Genomic DNA, 22983 nt, shown 5'->3' with positions numbered 1-22983 from the left:
TCTAGAAATAGAGGGACTGAGTTAAAGGGAGAGGCTGGATAGATTCGGGCATGTTTCAGTGGACATTGGGAAGTTTAGTAGTTACATTAAAGAGTTTTATAAAATCATGAAGGGTCCAGAGAAGGTGAATGGAAAGTGTATTTTACCTTTGGTAGGGGATTCAAGATTTGGGAGATGTTTTAAAGTTAGATAGGTAAAGATTTAAACAAGATATGAGGCGCAATTATTTTACACACTGACTGGCTTGTGTGAGGAATGAAATTCCAAAGAAAATGGAGAATGTGGGTAGAGTTACAACGTTTAAAAGACATATACGTCAGTACATGGATAACAAATCAATTTGATTAGTGTTGTGAGCTGTTTCCCTCCCCACTATCTCTCCAAATGAATCCCTGTTCGTTTCCACCCTCCGCTAATGCCCGTGACAGTGCGTGTTGCGGCCAGCAGAGGGTAGCATTGCATCAGTTTAAATAACACAGGGACTGTCAGACGTGCCCCACACAGACAAATAGATATGTACACATAAATATATTGATGCCAATGCAGTTAAGGGGAGCCTATCAGGATTCCTCTTGCGCCGTGGATTGTCAATATTTCATTCACTCTGTCTGGAATGTGTCAGGATGTGACTTGCTCCTTTGAAAGCATCTAGGAGATCGTGAGGACTGCAGATGCTGGAGATCAGTGCTGAAAATGTGTTGCTGGAAAAGTGCAGCAGGTCAGGCAGCATCCAAGGAGCAGGAGAATCGACAGTTCGGGCATGAGCCCTTCTTCAGGGCTTTCCTGAAGAAGAGCTTATGCCCAAAACGTCGATTCTTCTGCTTCTTGGATGTTGCATGACCTGCTGCGCTTTTCCAGCAACACATTTTCTCCTTTGAAAGCATGCCAATATTTGACTGACTCCGTGGGACGATATCATTATTTCACCTTCTTGCACGAGTGAGTGTGGCAGGAATTCAGTGGGTCAGTTTGGACTTTGACTCTCTGTCAATCTCAATGCTTTGAAGAATTGGAGAACAGTGTTGAACTCGAACAGGGCAGCGACAAGTTAGTTAAGTATTCAGGTATTCAATAGATGAAGATCAATGCACAGCAGTGTGAGATGGTGCACTTTGGTAAGAAGCCTATTGAAAAACAATTTAAGATACTCTGTACATTCGAAAAGGAGTTGCAGGAGCAGAGAATGTTGGTTGTATATGAGCACAGATGTGAAGGTATCAGGATAAGTGGTGGGAGCAGTAAATATAGCTGCTTAATGTCAGTACCTGAGCTGTTTACAGTAGAAGGTGCAGGAGGGAGCATCCGTGCTCCCTGCATGGGAAATGGTGAAGCCAATACGTTGTGACTCCACCCGCCTGGTTAACAAGACGGTGGCGATTCCAGTTGTTCCAGCTCAACACAAAACGTAGATTGCATTAGGGCTATAACTTTGAGGTTGTGCCCAGGAAAAGGAAAGTGCCTGTGTTAAATTGAGACATGTGTTTTACTGAACATTGCTCCTTACTCAGGTGGTGGGACGTTGATGTTTCAGAATCTCCAGAGAAGTCATTATGGTCCTCTCTGGCTCGTGGCGGTGTCTTCCCAACATGGCGGTGGGAGAGGGCGTGAGAGAAGAGATATTGCGTTATCAACCAAACGACTTGGTTCTTTCTAACCTTCAACGGATTGTTTCTTCTGGAATGGGTGAAAGGAGAGAGGGACTGAGGGTGAAAGTGGGTGTCCGTGCTGTTAGCACTGGTACAGGTGTTTCAAGGGGAAAGGTGAGGTGTCCAGAATGACTCAGTGCGCAGTGTTGTGTGCATGCAGTGTTGTTAGTGTGCACGGTGCGGTGTTCGGTGGGTGGGGTGGATGGGCGGTGATGGAATATTGGAGAGTGAGAGATGCAAGGTGCTGCATGCAGTTGAGAGAGCGGTGGAGCATGAGCCTTGTTTGGGGTTGGTGTTTTAACAGATATGCAATGAGTGTGAGAGAGCAGGGAAAATATGTTGATACTTATCCAGACAGAGCAGCAAAGGTTATTCGGACTTGTTCTGTATTGCTGGACATTTCTTCAGACCACAGATACTGCACTCGGTTGGGTGGTGAGCTCAGACCATGCTTGGCGGGTTTGGTGGTGTGGCTTCGTATGGGATTGTAATGGCCCTTCTCTGGGACCATCCGTTGAGACCTCTGTACACCTGTCAACAAATTGTGGTGTAATTGTTCCTTATCTGCGACACACGGACTGCGCTGTCCTCGGCAGCTCCGAACTAGAATGTCAACCGTGTGCCCATTGTGCTTTTAAAGATCGCACCAGTGCCAGGAATCACGTAATATCCAGGGGCATCCGGGAAATCGTAATGGTGAGTACCTCCATGATGGGTGGGAGAATTGGGCTGGCACTGAATGAGAGGGAGACCAAGGGGTTGGGTGGGTAGTTAATAACGAGGTAAGATAGTGCTAGGAATCTACCTCGGCCTCGTGCAGAACATCCGTCTGTCACACTCAATGAAAATGACATTGTAACAGATTATTGTTAGACTCAGCACAATGGACCAACGTTTAACATCTCCACGTTTTATTTCCATTTTATATATTGATGGAAACTTTTGCTATCTGTCGTTGCATTCTGTGCTTTTTTCACGTTCCCTATAGGTCCTTTCGTGGTTTTCTGCTGATCTTTATCGTTTTTCAAGACTTCTTTTTTCCTGCTGCTCTTAGCCATTTTGTATGCGTCCTCTTTCAATTGGCAGCCTCCCTTCTTTCCTTTGAAATCCATGGCTGATGTTCCCTTTTCGTGTAGTCCTCCCTTTACAGTGGGAGATATTTTTGATGATTACTTAGAGAAAAGCTTGAAATTCCTCTACTGTCAACTGTCCCAACTTAAAATTTTTGTTTCCAATCTACCTTAGCTGTGTCCTCCCTCATTCTGTTGCCGTCTCCTTCATTTAAGCATTTGATCATGGTACTGCATATTATCTTCATACGCTCCAACTGTATTCTAAATTTAACCAGACTGAGATCGCTCCTTCCAAGAGGATCCTTAACCATGAGGAAACTAATTATTCCTATAGCATTACACAGGACCAGATTTAAGATAGCTTACTTTCTTGTTGGTTCCATTACACTTTGTTCTAGAAAACTATCAACGATAAACTCAACACTCTCCTCCTCAAGACTACCCTGACAGAGCTTGTACGAACAATTGAAATGTAGATTAAAATCCCTCATGAAAGCAGCCGTGAAACTTTTACAAGCATAAGTTATTTCTTTGTTTGTTGCCGGCCCAAACGTGATGTTATTATTTAGTTGCTAAAAAACTATGCCTATCAGTGATTTTTCTTTGTTCAACGAAATTCTAATTTCCACCCAAATAGTTCCAATCTTATTGTCCATAGAACCTATATCATCTCTCAGCATCACTCTGGTGTCGTCCTTTTACATCAGAGGGACGCTACCTCCCTTGCCTTATTGTTTGCTTTTCCAAATTGACTGATTCCCCTCAATATTAAACTCCTGGTCATAACCATCCTGCAACCATGACTACGTAATGGCTACTAACTCATATTCATTCGCGATAATTTGACTGTTAACTCTTTGATCTTGTTGCAAATACTACGAACATTCAGTGAAAGTGTCCTTATGTTGTTTCCTTACCTCAATGATGTCTACATACTCAAGGAATATCTCACTAGTTATCACTCCTTTTTCCTTCTTTGGTAGTGTGCCTTGAACTTAAAGCATCCAGCACACACGCTCACCTGCTGCTTACCTTTTCATTTACCATCATATTTCGTGTGGTTTTCCCTTTCCCTTCCCCCAGCTCACGTGTTTAAAGTCCTGCTCACCGTGCAATTTATTGGTTTCGCTGGAACTCTGGTTCCACGTCGGTTCAGGCGGAAATCATGTATCAGTACAGGTCTCTACTGTTCCAAAACTGAAGCCAATGCCCAATGAAATTGAGCTTTAACTTTCCAACACTGCTCCTTTAGGCACGTTTGCATCCGGAATTTTCTTTAACATCAGCGAATTTTCACCCGGCTCGGGCAGTAATCTGGAGAATATAACCCTTGAGGACCTGTTCCTTGATTTTGCTCACAGTGCTTGATAATCCCCAAACTGATTCTCCTTCCCGGCCTTGTCTGTGTTGTTAGTCCCAACGTGGACCACAACAATTGATTCCACTCGGTCCCATTCCAATATCTTTCAAGCTGGAAGGAGATATGCTGCAACTTGGTACTGGGCAAGCAACACACTTTCTGGGTCTGAGTCTGCTTCAGCTTGCAAAGGATACTATCGATCCCACTAATTATCGCATCCCATTTAATTACCAGTTTTCTTTTTGCTCCCCCTCTTGAATGTCCTTACGCACCATGGTGCCGTGCTCAGCTGGTTCACCCTCCCCCAGCCCTCTTCGTTATCCACAAGGGAGCAAGCATTTCATACCTGGTGGATATGGTCAAGAAAAGATCCTCCTCCATTCCTGAACTCACGATCACCTTGCCTGCCTCACTTGCAATTACACAGAGTTATCCCTGATCACTAACTGAATTTGAATTATGTAATGTTCCACGTGTGACTGCCTCCTGAATCAAAGTGTCCAGTTAACGCTGCCTCGCCCTGGAGTGCCACATAATTTGAAGCTAATATTCTAGACTGTCAATTCCGAGCCGGATTACCTCCACCGACCAACACTTGCTGCAGATGTGGTCACTAAAGTTCATTATGTGATCAATCAGCTCCCACATCACACAGCTGCAGCACATCATCTGCCCAGATATCTTTACTTTATTAAGATTTTTATTTGTTTATGCAACATTATGAGGTTAATTAACTTCTAATACTTCTCTGATCTGCTTTATTTCAAATAATCACGTAAAACGTACACTAAAAAAGAAAATAAATGCAGTTTTTCACCAATCACAAAACAAAAACGACACAGAAAAGCTTTACTTTATCAGCACACCACCTTTTTTTGGTTACAAGAAGAGGATGGGTGGGAGATGAGACACGTGTAGTGTCTCGAGTCAGCTGCTGCCCAAATATATCACTACATTCAACCTTCCAGCAGCCCCCAGCCATCTCTGTCACCGGTCCCCCTGCTGCAGAAACTGAAGCAATGTTCACTGCACAACTGTCCATACTGAATAGATACCTTAACCCTGTTTTTAACGCAAGACAGTGGTGTGGTCTGCATATCTCCACATGCTGGACAGATCCTTGCTTCTGGGTTTAGAAATCAGTGCACCGGTGTGGTCTGAACTGCCCCCCATGTTGGACAGATAACTCGAGGACTGGTGAGGCCTGCACAGTAATGCGTCCTGGGCAGATTGCTGTGTTGCACTGAGCCTGGTCTGTACAGTGGTCCAGGCTGAGCCGATATCTCATTTGTGTTTATAGTTATCCTGTCCTGATCTGTGAGCTGGATTGAGTATCCGATATAACTCTTGATATATCACAACTCCAGCTCGTCCTCTTCCACTGTCAAACACCGTATTTCCGCAATACGAAGTCCATTAAGTAATTATCGAAGGAAACCATAAATATCTATCCCTCTTGTAATGGATCAGGTAGACCTCCTCAAAATACATGATAAAGGTATTCACGATCTGATCGTTTTAATATGTGCAATCAAATGTGAGGTGATGTGTTTCCGATGCAATTCGGTTGGTCAAAATCTTTGACATGAAGCAAAACACAATTTAATCAAACACTGTAGAAAAACTACAACAAAAGTAAGATGTGCTTGGAATAAGGTAATTCCATTGGACAACTGCAGAGAATAATAGATTGTTTAACTACTAAACAGTAACTGATCCAATATGGTAACAACTTATAAACTTACAGCTGTGAAAATCAAATTCAGAAAACAGATTATCTCACGTGTATTGTTCCAGTCCAGGAGGGAAAAGCATCAAAGACAATTCTAAACGAAATTACAGAGAGACAGTGTAGCAGCAGGAGAGATTTATTGCTTTCCAACAATAAGTGGACAAAGCTCAAAATACGAATCTTGGCTCTGCAAGAGTTTGACAATCCCTCCACTGAAACAGATCACGACTCCACATTGCCAAAACGCCCACAAAGACCGGACCATACCCACACTACCTACGTCACTGTAAGAACCTCTTAATAAAGGCCTACGCCCACATAAGCAATTAAATTCTGGTAAGATAAAAGTTAAAGCTAAACATGAATTAATAAAACATATGGACGATGAAGGCCTATTGATCAGACGCAGACCCCGTCGTGAGCCCAACACTTCCTGTCCTGCCAAAACGCAGTAGAAGCTTCGAGGTTTTTAAGAGAAAGCATCACCTCTCTCCGTCACCTCTAACTTTACAATTGCAGACATGCCATTAGCCTAATGTTCTGAGATATCAGCGTGCGGAGCAGACAAAATATTATAGAGATATATAAACTTTGTGGTAAAATGTGTGAACTGGAACTGTTTTTTCAGTGACTGCACCTGACGGTAGGCTCCAAGAATCCTAACTGCGACACTGAAGGTTTCCTCTTCTATTAATAAGGGACTTCCTTCAAACTGTTCTCCCATAGTAAAAGCGTCAGCGTCATCCTCAACACGATTGGTCTCAGCAGCTACACAGAGAGAGAGGAAGAGAATCATAGAACAACAGACTGGAAACTGATTACAGTGGATCAGAATCTGAGAATGATAGACTGGAATGTTCCAAAAATGGACAGGAGATTATACTGGACTCTTTACGAGCTTTCTCTAGAAGGGACCTGGTTAGAGTGTCAGACGGAAGGTGGGTTATGAGCACATCCTCACCATTGTCCCTGTTCCTGCTAAGCTTATTTCCGTCAATTCTAAAAACGCTGGCTAAGTTTATTGCTGTTTTGTTTATTCGTTATTTAGCAAATACATAAACTGTTATCTTCATTTCCAGTCGCAAACTCCATTTCATTTCCATGCGCTTCAGCAGGCTCTAAGAAGGAACAAAACTGTTCAGAATCTTGAGTCTCCCTGAACTGTTTTACGTCTCCGTATTCTCTTTGTCACAAAGCGTGCCCACGCCCACACCAAAAATATCCCCAGTCTCCAGCTCGGCCTCACTCCTTTGCTGATATCACAATGATCTACCGCTTTGTTCACTTCGGACATTACGGCTCCAGTTCTCTTCTGACAACACTTGCAGTTATAATTATTTTAACAACAATCGTGTTCTTCACTCTACTGTTATTTCTCACGAGGGACTACGTATAAGAGTAGAAATGCCACTGGACGTGTAATACAGAGGGAGAAGCGATGACTTTAAAGGCATTGTTTTAAATTCTACCGCAGCCGATGACAGAGCGTACATTGAAATGAAAAAAATTGGAATGACATCTAATTTACGAAAGGAATCCATAAACCTTTCATGAATTCACTGATTGGCTTTGGTAAATGAAACAACATTATTGCCCAGTCTGGACGAAGTCTGACTTCAGACACACAACAATATGTTTGGCTCCATGATGTCTTGACAAATGGTCTCGCAGACAGGATCAATTTAGATGGAAAACAGAAGTTCCCCTTGCCAGTGATGCTGATATCCCGTGAAATAAACCAAGCAACTGTCAGTGCTGGAGATCTTCAGCGTCTGAACTGTTTGAGAATCTCAGCAGGGATGGCACCCTCTGTCAGGAGAAAAATATATAATGATTCCAGTCCAGTAAACCTTAAGTCAGAACAGAAAGCACCCGGAAAACAACATTAGTTATGCAGGTATCAGGGATGGTTGGGTTGCAGAGGGGTGGGAGAGTTGTGGGGAAGGAAGTTTGAATTGAACGAAATGCGAAGTATCCAGCGAGAGAGAGATAGAGAGAGAGGGTGGTTAGAGAGCGTGAGGGAGATAGCGAGAGAGATGAAAAGCAAGCGAAGGGATTGGTGATGATGAACTGGAAGAAAAATAAACTGACAGGTTATTCCAACATTGCCGCTCTTCCCATATTCCAGAATATCATTTTCATTTAGGTACTTCCTTATTTAAAGTGAATTTTGCACACTCCCGATCTCTTCTCTGAATGTGGTGACCAAATCTATTGGAAATACTGGTGCTGCCTTTATAGATGTTGAGATGCAGAGTAAGGTAATGTTACATTGTCAACTGCTTCTTTTGAGAGAGGAATTGTTACTGTGGGAATGTGCAGAAGTGAAACGTCTTTCTCAGCCAGGCAGAAAATGGGTGCACAATGCGTTTGGGGAATTGACTTGTTCCTTTCATTGAAATGTCAATTAAGGCTCTGTGGATGGATTTCTCGGGTTTGTGTTGCCAGTTGCTGAGTTCATTCAGGGAGTCCCGAGGGTCTGGTCACCCCACTCTTGACACTGAATTTCCTGAGTGTTTGGCCCATGGTAAGCAAATGGAGCCAAGACTACACAGAAGGGGACCCCTGGAAATAGGGAAGAGCAGGGTAATTTACTTTCCGAACTGGGATTTGGAGGATCTTTTTTTTAATAAACTGGAACCATTAAGGTGTAAATTGCGAAGCCACTTTGTTTCAAAAACGATGTAGCAACTGAGCTGTGTTCACTCCTTCAGTTTAAACTGTGTTCATACACCAGGAACCGAGCTATGCTTACACTCGGAATGAAGTGAACTGTTTCATGTCTGGAACGTTCGTAGGCAGGAGTGGGTTACATGTCCACCGTCTCTGGAGAGCCGTCCTTCAATGTATTCACGGGCTGACAGAATCAATCTGAGAGGAATACATTGGTTCCACCTCCAAAGGAAAGGTTACAGAAACAATCTTCCAGAAATCATGGGTACTGATAAAAATAATGAACTGCAGGAAATTAGAATCAATGAAGTGTATATTTTCGAAAGTCTAACTGAACTGGACCTTGCTAAGTTGCTGCATTTGATGAGCTACTTTCCAGAGTATTGAGGAGGTGGCGATAGAGCTCTTGGAAGTATTACTGATTATTCTTCAAAGCTGGTTAGAGCCTGGAAAGGATTCTGCAGAATGGAAAGCAGCTATAGTGAACCTAACTATTTAAAACAGGGAGGGGAGTGAAAACAGTAAATTAAAGAGTGGAAACCTCGATGTAAACCTGTGAGTAAAATATTGGACAATTTCATAAGGATTGTGTCGACTAGATATTAATAGAATAATGATATGATCTCGTATATTCGGCCTCGATTCAGGAAAGGGATATGATCTATGATACACACCTTGGAGTTTGTGGAGGTTGTCCATCGTGACATCAACAAGTTAGAACTAGTGGGAGTGGATTGTTTGCATTTTAAGAAGATGGGTGACAAGGTTGAGTAAAGGTGTGTGGAGAATTTTCGACTCTATAGGTTAATTGGGGTGGAACATATACCATATGGATTAAAAATTGGATACTGTAGAAAATGAAGAGAGTAGTGCTTTATCTTCAGGATTGAAGGCGTGCTGGGCACCCAAAGGATCAGCGTTTGGGCAAAAGTTGTTGACAAGGTATAAAAACTGTTCACATGTTAACAACAAATATCATCATTCACATTTATTTTTATTATATTGTGAGAGGTTGGGAGTGCTATTGATGAAAAGTACATGGATGTCGTTGGTGAAAGTACACCAGCATCATTCTTATGGGTCAAGAAGTAAATGATATGTTGCTCTTCATGCAAAATGATTGAAATGCCGGCGTTAGCACATTTTTCCCAACGTTAGTGTTTGGAAAAAGTATTTGGTGTACTGTGTACTTTTTTGGTCAACTTTATATTTAAAAAATCTCATTGTCACCAAGGCAATGCTAAGGAGTTTCACCAGACTAAACCCTGGCATGATGGCACCACGAGGAAAGGGTGAATAAACTGCGTGTTTAATTTGTAGTACTGTGAGACATTGAGAAGTTGAAACTTCATTATTATGGATGGACATTCATTCTGTCCCAAACAGCTCAATAGGGTATAAATTCCATTCTTTTCATTAGTTTTTTGATTCCGTACAGTTTCTGTGCCACTGCAGAGCCCCCATGTCGATACACAGAGAGGTCTAGGCTTTGAAGGAAATCTGAACACTTTAATGTGCAGTTGCTGTGTGAACCTGCACTGAACACGTTCAAAACAGTCCTGTCAGCCGCAACAACATCTTCAATCTGAAACAGTTAACCATTCCCCACCAGTTTCTGACCTCCGTGTAGGCCAAGGGACTGCCTTCGTGGGGATGGAAGACGCCTTGCAGAATGGTTAAAAAGATTGGATTCATTCCTACTGCCAGAAAACCATTCTAGATTAAAGCAATCTTACTACGAGTCATGAAGCAAAGAGGATGCAAGTGTACCAGCCTGCCTTTGCAGTTCATGCTCTATTTGTTTGTGACTTTGGACCATCTCTGACACCTTCCTGTTCCTATGTAAGTGACTTGAAGGGTTTAAAGGCCTCTTCCTCTTCCTAAGTGACTTCAGTTGCGAAATGGTCTCTTTCCGATCCTGTTTAAATGATATGTGGAGCTGATGAAATTCCTTCTCTTCCTGTGTAACAGGCAGAGTGTTTTAATGAGGTATGCTTTCTCTTGTCTAATAGTTTTGACGGGTTGAATTGCTTTCCTACATTCTTGTGAAAACTAGAATTATATGCTGAGCGAGTTCCTCCATTTACTATGAACACGTGTTACTCTGTTACACGAGTGTTGCCGACAATTTAACAGCATAATATTGAATGTTGTGTAAATGTTGTTGCACATGGACACAGACTACTTCAGTACTGAGGGATGACAATTTGTTCTGAAGTTTATGTGGTCCTCAGTACAAATCTCTCCTTCTGATCGCAGTGGACTCAATTGGTTGAATGGCCTATTTCCACTGACTGTAAGGATGGCCCGATGACAAACTGGAGATGCCTGGGGTGAGGAAGCTACCCTGAGGACCTCCTGCAGAGATGTTCCACGGATGAGATTATTGATGCGTACAGATGAAAAACATCTTCACTTGTGTTGTGAATTACTCGAAACAGTGGGGAGCTTACAATCGATTCGCGAGTAGTACAATTTGCTAATGGTTCTTGATGCATTTCTCAGTCAAATACTGCCTTGATATTAATGCCACCGGCTCTTAGTGAAGCCTAGTAGTCACCTCTTGTATTCGTATCAATAGGTCATGCTGTGGAAGCAGGGAATATTTTCTTCAAACAGGTGGTAGTGATTGTCAGGAATTCCTTATTCCACAGAATTAGTGAGCTAAATCACTGGAAGTATTTATAAAGTAATTCGACGGACTTCGACCTGTCAGCGTGGTGAGGGCTATGAAGAATTATGTATGAAAGAGGAATTGAGAAAAACAGCAGATCAGCCACAATGTTAGTGAAGGGCAAGTCAGGCTTGAGGTGAAACGGGCTCCTGTTTCTGATCTTTTTCATTCTGTTTTTGTCAAGTTTTGAATTATATTTTACTGGAGGTGCTGTTTTTGAGTGTTGTAGTCAGAGGGACCAGAATATTTTGTAAGCCATCTCAGGGTGAAATATGGGGACTGCAGTAACAATGAATCTGGGTCTACACATGACCAAAGAAATAATGAAGCACATGTTGCAGAGAGGGGAAGCTCTGTAAAGAAAGATGAAGGGCCACATTTTTACAATATATTTCTTAAATTATACAAAGCATGTGTGACGGTCGTGAGGGGCTGAATGGTCTCATCTGTTTCTGTGCACTAGCCTGTAGGAGTATGTGGCCTCCAACTGCGCCAGTCTGCTGGTTTGAGGGGCTGAATGGAAAATTTGGAAATAAGACTGACCAACAGAAGTAGGTCATGAGACACTTTTTAGCTTCTCCGTCAGACATTGAGATTGTGGCTGTTCGGCTTGTGGCCTCAACTCCACTTTCCTTTAAGTATCACATTATCACTCTCTGTCAGATATTTAACTAACACAGTTTTAAATAAATGTCAACAGAAGAGAGCACAAAATTCTGGTGAAGCAAATTCACACTCCAAAGTCCCTTTTAGAATTTCTACTCATCCATATAGAACAATTGAGCATAGAAACAGCCCCTGTGGTCCCACTAATTCACGCTGACAATAAATCCTAATCTGATCCAGTCCAATTTGCAAGCTGTATTCCATATCCTTCTAAATTCTTCCTATTCATATAAAAATTCAGATTATTTTAAATGCTTTAATTTTACCTGCCTCCACCACTTCTTCAACCAGCTCACTCCACACATGCACCACACACTGCTTCAAGTTGGTGCCAGTACCTATTAAATCTTTCTCTTCTTGCTGCAATACTTTGCCATCTATTTGTGGACTCCACTATTCTAGAAAATAGACCTTGGTTATTCATACGATCATGCCTCTGACGATGTTATCAACCTCTATAATGTCACCTTTCAGGCTGCTATGCTCCAGTGTAAAAACACCTCAGTTTGAAGTCTCTCCCTTTTTTCTATCCCTACAGTCCCAGCAACATCATTTCAAATCTTTTCTGCATCCTCCCAGATTTAACGACATTCTTCATATAACAGAGTGGAGCGAATTAAACGCAGTATTCTAAATGTGGTCTCACCAACGTCCTGTTCTGACGCAACGTGACGTCCCAACTCCCACACTCAATGCTGTAACCAATAAAGGCAAATATATCAAACATTTTCTGCGCCGCCCTGTCTACCTGCGATTCCATTTTCAACGAACTATCACCCTCCAACGTTTTGTTCAACAATAGTCTCCAGGACCCAAACATTAACTGTATAAGTCCTGCGCTGTTTCACCTTACCAAAATGCGACACCTCACAGTTATCTAAATCAAACGCATTTGGAACTACTTGGCTCATTGTCTCATCTGATCAAGGTCATCTGCACTTTGAGATAATAGCCTGACTTTATTTTAAGATATATATTTACATGTGCTTACGTAATTTAAAAATAAAACTTTTAATGTCTTCGCAATATCGTGTTAAAATGAATGTGCCTTCTTCTTAAATTACTTTTCCAGATTATTTCAATTCATCATTTACCAGCTGCACTCTACTCAATGCCTTGTATGGTTAATAAGAACATCCCTCATTCTTAGGCCTTAACTGTGAATCCTTCATAATATGATGCCTTCACCGCAAGAATGAGTAAATATCTTTGAAAAGATTTGAAAGCAATTGTGTATCTTTCTTTCACTTTCGGGTATCAAAACTGCATCCAATACATCAGATGTTGTCTCCACGATGCCTTGTACAGAGGCAGTAAGATATCGCTCAGCTCATGCATAATCCAAGGTGGCTGTAATAGCTACTCATTTTTTGAGGTGTTTTACGTCATGGATGTGATTCGCTTGAATTCGAAGAGAAACAATTTTTGTTTGATATGTTGTTGCATTGGTTTGTAACGTTGGGGGAAAATGTCAAATCTGAAGCAATTTTAAAAGGGAGAAGAACACAAAATTCTTTGAGAAGGTGACTAAGGAGGTAGACGAGGGTGAAACGGTAGATGTCGTGTATATGGAATTTAGTAAGGCGTTTGATAAGGTTCCCCATGGTAGACTACTGCAAAAAATACGGAGGTATGGCATTGAGGGTGGGTTGGAGGTTTGGATTAGGAATTGGCTGGCTGGAAGAAGACAGAGGGTAGTCGTTGATGGTAAAGGTTCATCTTGGAGTGCAGTTACTAGTGGTGTTCCGCAAGGAGCTGTTTTGGGACCATTGCTGTTTGTCATTTTTATAAATGACCTGGAAGAGGAGCTAGAAGGTTGGCTGAGCAAGTTTGCAGATGATACGAAAGTCGGTGGAGTTGTTGACAGTGAGGAAGGATGTGTAAGGTTACAGTGGGATATAGATAAGCTGCAGAGCTGGGCAGAAAGGTGGCAAATGGAGTTCAATGTAGGTAAGTATGAGGTTATTCACTTTGGTAAGAGTAACAAAAAGATGGGGTACTGGGCTAATGGTCAGATATTTGGTAGTGTGGATGAGCAGAGGGATCTTAGTGTCCTTGTACACAGATCTCTGAAAGTTGCCACCCAGGTAAATAGTGCGGTGAAGAAGGCTTATGGCGTACTGGCTTTTATTGAGAGGAATTGAGTTCCGGAGTCCTGAGGTCATGTTGCAGTTGTATAAGACTCTGGTGCCGCATCTGGAGTATTGTGTGCAGTTTTGGTCGCCATACTATAGGAAGGATGTGGAGGCACTGGAACGGGTGCAGAGGAGGTTTACCAGGATGTTGCCTGGTATGGTAGGAAGATCGTATGAAGAAAGGCTGAGGCACTTGGGGCTGTTTTCGTTGGAGAAAAGAAGGTTTGGGGTGACTTGATAGAGGTGTACAAGATGATTTAGGGGTTTAGATAGGGTTGACCATAAGAACCTTTTTCCATGTATGGAGTCAGCTATTACGAGGGGGCATAGCCTTAAATTTAGGGGTGGTAGGTATAGGACAGATGTTAGGGGTAGATTCTTTACTCAGCGAGTCGTGAGTTCATGGAATGCCCTGCCAGTAGCCGTGGTGGACTCTCCCTGACAAATTGAACGTTATTTATTTCAATGCGAGGGGCCTAACAGGGAATTTTTGAATTCCCTACAGTGTGGAAACAGGCCCTACAGCCCAACAAGTCCACATCGACCCTCCAAAGAGCAACCCACCCAGACCCATTTCAAGTATATTTACAATTTACATTTGCATGGGTAGTTTATCATGGCCAATTCACCTAACGTGCACATCTTTGGATTTTGGGAGCAAACTGTCGCAACCGGAGGAAACCCACGCAGAGAATTTGTAATTCCACGCAGACAGTTGCCAGAGGTGAGAATTAAACCCGGGTCCTTGGCCCTATGAGGCAACAGTGCTAACCCTGTGCCACAGTGCTGCCCCGAAAGGCAGATGAACTCAGGGCATAGTTAGGAACAAAGAACATGGGATTGGGATATCATAGCATTTACAGAAACATGGTTCAGGGATGGACAGGACTGGCAGATTAAGGTTCCAGGACACAAATGCTACAGGAAGAATAGAAAGGGAGCCAAGACAGGAGAGGGAGTAGCCTATTTGATAAGGGATAGGATTACAGATGTAGTGAGGGCTGTTATTCCTGGAAATTCATCCACGGAAGTTATTTGGGTTAAACTGAGAAATAAGAAATGGATGATTACCTTATTGTGATTGTATTTTTATGAACCCCCTAATAGTCAGAGGGAAATTGAGAAACAAATTTGTAAGGAGATATCTGTAATCTCTAAGAACAATTGGGTGGATATGGTAGGGTGATTTGTGTATGGAATAAGCTGCTAGACTAAGTGGTGGAGGCTCCTGCAATTGCAACATTTAAAAGGCATTTGGATGTACATATGCACAGGAATGATTTGGAGGGACATTGGCTCGGTGCTGGCAGGTGGGACTAGATTGGATTCGGATATCTGGAGATCAGACCAGCCACCATCTTATTGAATGAATCGGGCCGAGTCTTTCGAGGGCACGGGCCCGGTCTCCACACCGCACCAGGTCCAGTCGCCAAACTGCACTGGGCCCAGTCTCCCCGCTGTACCGCGCCAGTATCCAGATCATACCAACCACAATCTCCAGGTTGCACTGCGCACAGGCTCCAGAACACACCGGGTCGAGTCACTAGAGTACGCCAGGCCCACTCGCCAGACAGCACTGGACCCTGTCTCCAGAATCATTTTTCAGAACGCACTGGGCCCAGTCGCCAGGCAGCCCCAGGCAAATCTCCAGACTGCAAAGGGGCCAGTCTCCAAACCACATTGGGCCCAGTCAACAGAGCGTGCTGGGTCTAGCCTAGAGGCCGCACTTGCCCAGTGACCAGTACACACTGGCTACAGTCTCCAAGCTGCGCTATGCGCTGTCTCCAGTCGCAGTCTCCAGAGCACTCTGGGTTCAGTCTCCAGGCTGAAGCGGGCCCAGTCTCAAGAACACTGGGTCCAGTTTGCAGACTACACTGGTCCCCGTCTTCAGACCACACGTTCCAGTCTCAAAACTGTTCTGGGCAGAGTCTCCAGACCATTGCAACCCCAGTAGCCAGGACGCACCTGGCCCAATCTCCAGACCGTGATGGACTGCTCCAGCGCGTGATGGGCCAGTATTGAGAGCACAATGGCCTCAGTCTCCAGGCCATATTAGCCACAGACTCCAGACCGTGCTTGGCCAACCGTTTTGTCCAACCTAGACACAGTCATTAGACCTCACAATGCCGAGTCTCAAGATCACATCAGGACGAAACTCCAGGCTGTAACAGGCCCTGACCCCAGTGGCCCCACTGGACGCCTCAGGCTGGTGTCAAGAGCACACCAGCCCCAGTCGCCAGCGTGCACATGGCCTCGTCTCCAGACGATTCTGGGCCCAGTCTGCAGGCGCACCAGGCCCAGTGTCCTGTCTGCACCAGGTCCAGTCTCCTGGCAGCGCCAGCACGAGTCTCCAGGCAGATTCACTCCATTGTCCATATGAAAGAAGGTCTCTGTTTCCAGCCCCAGTCTCTACACCGCTTCGGGGCCCGTCTTCAGAACACAACAGGCCCAGCATCCTGGATGTATAGGGCCAAGTCTCCAGGCCCCAACAGGCAAAGTTTCCAGGCCGCAACTTGTCCAGTCTCCATCTGCTTCTGACCGAGTCTCCAGGCGACACTGGACACACTCTCCATGCAAGTGTCCGGATCACACTGGCCGCAGTCTGCAAACTGCAACTAGCCCAGACTCGAGAGGGCAATGGGCCCAGTCACAAAGTTGCACAGCACCACTCTCCAGAACGCGCCGAACCTAGTCTCCAGACTGCACTGGTCCCAGTCTGTATCGGGCCCAGTCTCCAGACCGCACATGGCCTAATCTCCAGGCCACAGTGGCCCAGTCCACAGACTGCAATGGGACGAGGCACCATACCCAGTCTCTCGACCCCACGCCATGCCCAGTTTTCAGACCTCACCGGGTCCAGCCTCCAGATCGCACTGGGCCCAGACTGCAGACCCCACCAGGTGCGTTCTCCAGGCTGCACCGGGCCGAGTTTCCAGACTGTATATTGCTCAAGTATCCAGGCTGCACCAGGCCAAGTCTCCAGACTGCAGCAATGCCAATCTCCAGATCACACCATGCCATGTCTCCAGAACGCACCAGACCCAGTTTCCAGACCACACTGGCATCCGTCTCCAGGTTTCACTAGGCCCAGTCTCCAGAGCACTTCGGGCTCAGTCACCAGGCCGCACTGTGCTCCAAATCCTGAGTCCTCACCTTCCAAAACCAAAGTCCTGTCTGGAACTGACCTCCTCCTAATCCCACTGGTGCAACGTTAAAACTTACATTTTGGGGATAAAATGCTTCCACTAAGTGTAAAAAAAAGAAAAAGAAATAATGAGCTGAGAGATGCCGCCATCTGTAGAAATCACACAGCTCGTTCCCTGTTCAAAGAATGACTTTCGAGTCTCAGAGCAGATTTGTCCAATTTTTTGCAATGCTGTTCCTGAGATATTAACAAAACGAGATGACGATGCCCCTGTTTGCTGTCATTGGGTTTGCTTCACGAGTTTACAATCCGTTCCCATTGTAATTTTGAATAGTACATCAAAGAAAGATTGAACGTTAGAGCAAGTGCCAGAAAATTCTAACTTAACCTCTTCCGTAGTGCTTTCCTAAGACTGTTCTGTATACAATTGCACTGCTGTGGTCTGCGCAGTTTCCTGTGCTGGACATGTATGCAATCAGTGTTTACAGATCAACGCTCCTCTGGTCTGCATACCTCCCTCTGGTTGACAGATATGTCGTACGGGATTATAGATGATTGGACTGCTGAGGTCTGCATAGCTCCCAGTACTGGACAGATATCTCGTCCGGGTTTAAAGATCAATACACTGCTGTGGTCTGCATAGATTCCAGTACGGTGCAGATATCTAGTCCGGGTTTAGACCGGCACAGCTGTGGTCTGCGTAACCGCCGGTTCTGGGATTATATCTCGTCCAGGTTTATAGATCAATGCAGAGCTATGGTCCGCACAACATCCCGTGCTGGAGCTATTAAAATTCAATGAGTCAGGCAGCATCCAAGTTTCACGAAAATCTTGGAGATTTTCCTGCACCTCGGAAGCTGCCTGACGTGCTGTGTTTTTCCAACGTCACACTCTCAACTCTGATCTCCGGCATCTGCAGACCTCACTCTCACCTTTATAATTTAATGCACTGGTGTAATCTTGACAGTTTTCTGCCCTCGACAGGTTGCTGGGTTTGGACTGAGCAGTGCGTGGGCTACACAATTCTCTGTGCTGAACATGTATCACCTCTGGGTTTATTGTGTCTGGGCTGGTTCTGTGAGGTGGTTTGAGAATGTGACAGAAGTAACGATTTCAGCTAATCTGGCAATGCCTTTATTTTAGGTTCTAATTCTTACAATTGGACCCTCCATCTCTGACTCCATTTATATATGCAGTAACCTGTCCTGGCAGCAACCACAACCTCTTCATTCAGAAGTAGATAGCCATTCCAATCGTCTTCCTGCCTCCATGTAGAAAGCATAGATGGCCTCTCGGAAAAAGGGCATCCTCTTGTTGCACAGCTCAAAATACCCAACCCCTCTCCTTGCCACCGCCAAACAACCGCATCAAATTCTTCGTTGTGTCTAAAACGTTGATAGTGTTCGCAAATAGCTGAGACCCCAGCACTGGTCACTGTGTCACTGCAGTCGTTATTTTTTGCGAAACTGATAAAAACTCTCAGAATTGCAAAGGACCCACTCTGTACTACATCCTCAGGAGAATCCATACTCTCAACAAACAGTATTTCAATTCCATCTCAAACATCAAAAACTGTAAGTACAACAAACTTTTATCTACCCACCTCCATAACCAGCGCTCCTCGAACATTCCAGAAGATTCCCCTGGCCTCGGAAACACCATTAGCCATGCGGCTGATGCAGCTACCACCCCCACGCTGATTGATGGTGTCACTTCTGCCCCCATCATGGCCACTCCCACAGCCACCTCCGGCCCTCACATCATCGCTGATGCCACACGCTCAGTGACTTCTGCCACCCCTACTGTCGTGTGTGCCACCACTTCCGCCCCCACCAGCGCCACTCACCTGCATTCTGCTGACACGCCCCCCACAGACCCCACTGTCACTATCCCCACACCCCAGAACCCCGAGGAAAACACTACCCCTGCTCATGACTCTACACCCATTCCCCCCACCATCACACCCACTCCAGGTACTGGCTCCGACCCCACTCCCAGCTCTACACCCACATCAGCTCCCAGCTCCCAGCCCTGCCGAGTTTTCACCATCCCTCCAGACCTCCCCCTCACTGAGGACGAACGATCAGTCCTCAGCAAAGGACTCACCTTTGTCCCCCTCCGTCCACGCATCAATGAATTTAATACACGCCGTGACATCGAACAATTCTTCCATCGCCTCCACCTCCGAGCTTACTTTCACAATCAGGATTCCCGCCCATCTTCCGAGGATCCCTTCGCCCACCTCCAAAACACTGCATCCACCTGGACACCCCGTGCTGGCCTATTACCTGCCCTCGACATCTTCATTTCCAACTGCCACCGGGACATTAACCGCCTCAACCTGTCGACCCCCTCCCCCACTCCAACCTCTCACCCTCTCAACGCGCAACCTTCCAATCCTTCTGCTCCAATCCTGACCTCACCATCAAACCAGCGGACAAAGGGGGCGCAGTGGTAGTCTGGCGCACTGACCTCTACATCGCTGAAGCCAAACGCCAACTCGAGGACACCTCTTCCTACCGCCCCCTTGACCATGACCCCACCCCCCATCACCAAACCATCATCTCCCAGACCATACAGAACCTCATCACCTCAGGAGATCTCCCACCCACAGCTTCCAACCTCATAGTCCGGGAACCCCGCACTGCCCGGTTCTACCTCCTTCCCAAGATCCACAAGCCTGACCACCCTGGCCGACCCATTGTCTCAGCATGCTCCTGCCCCACTGAACTCATCTCTACCTACCACGACACTGTCCTATTCCCCCCTAGTCCAGGAACTCCCCACATATGTTCGAGACTCCACCCACGCCCTCCACCTCCTCCAAAACTTCCGTTTCCCCGGCCCCCAACGCCTCATCTTCACCATGGATATCCAATCCCTCTACACCTCCATCCGCCATGACCAGGACCTCCAAGACCTCCGCTTTTTCCTCTCCAGACGTTCCCAACAGTACCCCTCCACCGACACACTTATTCGTTTGGCCGAACTGGTCCTCACCCTTAACAATTTCTCCTTTGAATCCTCCCACTTCCTCCAGACCAAAGGGGGAGCCATGGGCACACGTATGGGCCCCAGCTATGCCTGTCTCTTTGTTGGCTACGTAGAGCAGTTGATCTTCCGTAATTACACCGGCACCACTCCCCACCTCTTCCTCAGCTACATTGGAGACTGCATTGGCGCCACCTCGTGCTCCCGCGAGGAGGTTGAGCAATTCATCAACTTCACCAACACATTCCACCCCAACCTTAAATCTACCTGGACCATCTCTGACACCTCCCTCCCCTTCCTGGACCTCTCCATCTCCGTTAGTGACGACCGACTTGACACTGACATTTTCTACAAACCCACCGACTCCCACAGCTACCTGGATTACACCTCTTCCCACCCTCCCTCTTGCAAAAATTCCATCCCGTATTCCCAATTCCTCCGCCTCCGCCGTACCTGCTCCCAGGAGGAGCAGTTACACCATAGAACACACCAGATGGCCTCCTTCTTTAGAGACCGCAATTTCCATTCCCACGTGGTTAAAGATGCCCTCCAACGCATCACGTCCACATCTCGCACCTCCGCCCTCAGCCCCAACCCCTCCAACCGCAACAAGGACTGAACGCCCCTGGTGCTCACCTTCCACCGCACCAACCTTCGCATAAACCAAATCATCCGCTGGCATTTCCGCCACCTCCAAACAGACTCCACCACCAGGGATATATTTCCCTCCCCACCCCTCTCCGCCTTCCGCAAAGACCGTTCCCTCCGTGACTACCTGGTCAGGTGCACGCCCCCCTACGACCCACCCTCCCATCCTGGCACTTTCCCCTGCCACCGCAGGAACTGTAAAACCTGTGCCCACACCTCCTCCCTCAACTCCATCTCAGGCCCGAAAGGAGCCTTCCACATCCATCAAAGTTTTACCTGCGCATCCACTCATATCATTTATTGTATCCGTTGCTCCCGATGCGGTCTCCTCTATATTAGGGAGACTGGGAGCCTCCTAGCAGAGCGCTTTTGGGAACATCTCCGAGACACCCGCACCAATCAACTAAACCACCCCGTGGCTCAACATTTCAACTCCCCCTCCCACTCTGCCGAGGACATGGAGGTGCTGGGTCTCCTCCACCGCCGCTCCCTCACCACCAGCCTCATCTATCGCCTCGGAACACTTCAACCCCAGGGCATCAATGTGGATTTCAACAGCTTCCTCATTTCCCCTTCCCCCACCTCATCCTAGTTTCTAACCACCAGCAACACGATCCCCTTGACTTGTCCGGACTTGTCCGACCTGCCCAGCTCCTTTCGAACCTATCCACTCCACCCTATCCTCCCTGACCTATCACCTTCATCTCCTCCCCCACGACCTATTGTACTCTATGCTACTCTATCCCCTCCCCCACCCTCCTTTAGCTTATCTCTCCACGCTTCAGGCTCTCTGCCTTTCGTCCTGATGAAGGGCTTTTTCCCGAAACGTCGATTTCGAAGGTTTTCGGATGCTGCCTGAATTGCTGTGCTCTTCCAGCACCACTGATCCAGAATCTGGTTTCCAGCATCTGCAGTCATTTTTTTAACTCAAAAACTGATATATCCCTAATGTATCGCTGCTCACGGCTCAGTAATCCGTCCTCCCCCTATTCCCATGTAACAGTTTTAAAGGGCTCAAAATTACCTTACATTTCCTGTGTAACAGGATTGAGAGATTAAACGATCTGCTCCAATTGCTGAGTAACAGCCTCGAATGACTGAACGTTCCTGTTTAAAAATATGTTCTTCTTTAAGACACTCGAAGGTCTCAATGGCCTGCTTGAGTAGATGTGAAGTTGTGAATTGTGCTGAATGTTTTGGTTACATCAGTGAACTGTCCACTTCTGACTTTATGATGAAGGGAGGGTTTTTGATGTAGCATATGCTGCTCGACAACAGTGTCCAGTTGGATATCCAGTTTCCATTTACTCGGACATTAAGAAGTGTGTCCTACTTTGCAGGAGGTGGTGCCGCATACCAGTGTGGGTGCTAAATTCAATATGAGGATGAAACTTTCCCTGCTCCAGGGCTATGTACTGGGTGCTCTTGCAGAGACTGTTACGGACAGATACATCAGTGACAATGAGCTTGAAGAGACTGTTTCACTTCTGTTGTTTGCCCCATCTCTTCCCATAATTCCATTGCTATGGATTTGAGGCTTCGCCCTGCTCAATCAGTGGTAGGTGTGAAGACACTCTTGGTGATGATCATTGAAGTCCCACCCCCAGAGTACATAGTGTGTTCTCTTCACCCTCAGTGCTTCCTCCATTTTATTGTCAACATCATGGGGAACTGAGTTATTACTGAGGGGTGCTGTGGGCCAGTAGATATTCATCAGGCGATTTCCTTGACCATTTCTGAACTGTTTCCTAGGATTTCCCGGTTTCTGGAATCAACGTTGGGGAGGTCTAGGGATTCTTTTCCCGAGTGTATACCACGGTATCCCACGGTATTCCAAACACTGGTGGATCCCTCCTATCCATGGGTCAGGATATACCCAAGGAAGTGATGGTGCTTCATGAAACATTACCCATCAGGCCTAATTCTGTGAGAAAGACGATATCAGACTGTTTCCTGACCGGGTCAATATGTGGAATAAAGGAGACGATTGATCAGGGAATAATGGGTTCAAAAGATGAATGAAACTCACTCTATCCCACTGTGTGTTGTATTCTCAAAATAGACTGAGGAAATTAATCTCTACATTGAGGGAAATGGATATCATTTAATGTCAGTAGGGAGACATGACGAAAGTTTGACTGATTGGGAACAAAATATCCAGAGCTTTTTACTGCTGGGACTGTTAGACAGAACTGAATTGGAAATTGGGAGATGTCAGAACAAGGAACGACATCCGTATG

Source organism: Chiloscyllium plagiosum, unplaced genomic scaffold (genome assembly GCF_037043375.1).
Source record: "Chiloscyllium plagiosum isolate Xiang-an unplaced genomic scaffold, Cpla_swu_hap1 HiC_scaffold_50, whole genome shotgun sequence".
In the NCBI taxonomy this organism is placed as follows: Eukaryota; Metazoa; Chordata; class Chondrichthyes; order Orectolobiformes; family Hemiscylliidae; genus Chiloscyllium; species Chiloscyllium plagiosum.
The sequence above is the reverse complement of the archived record's forward strand: the minus strand, read 5'-3'. Positions refer to the sequence as shown.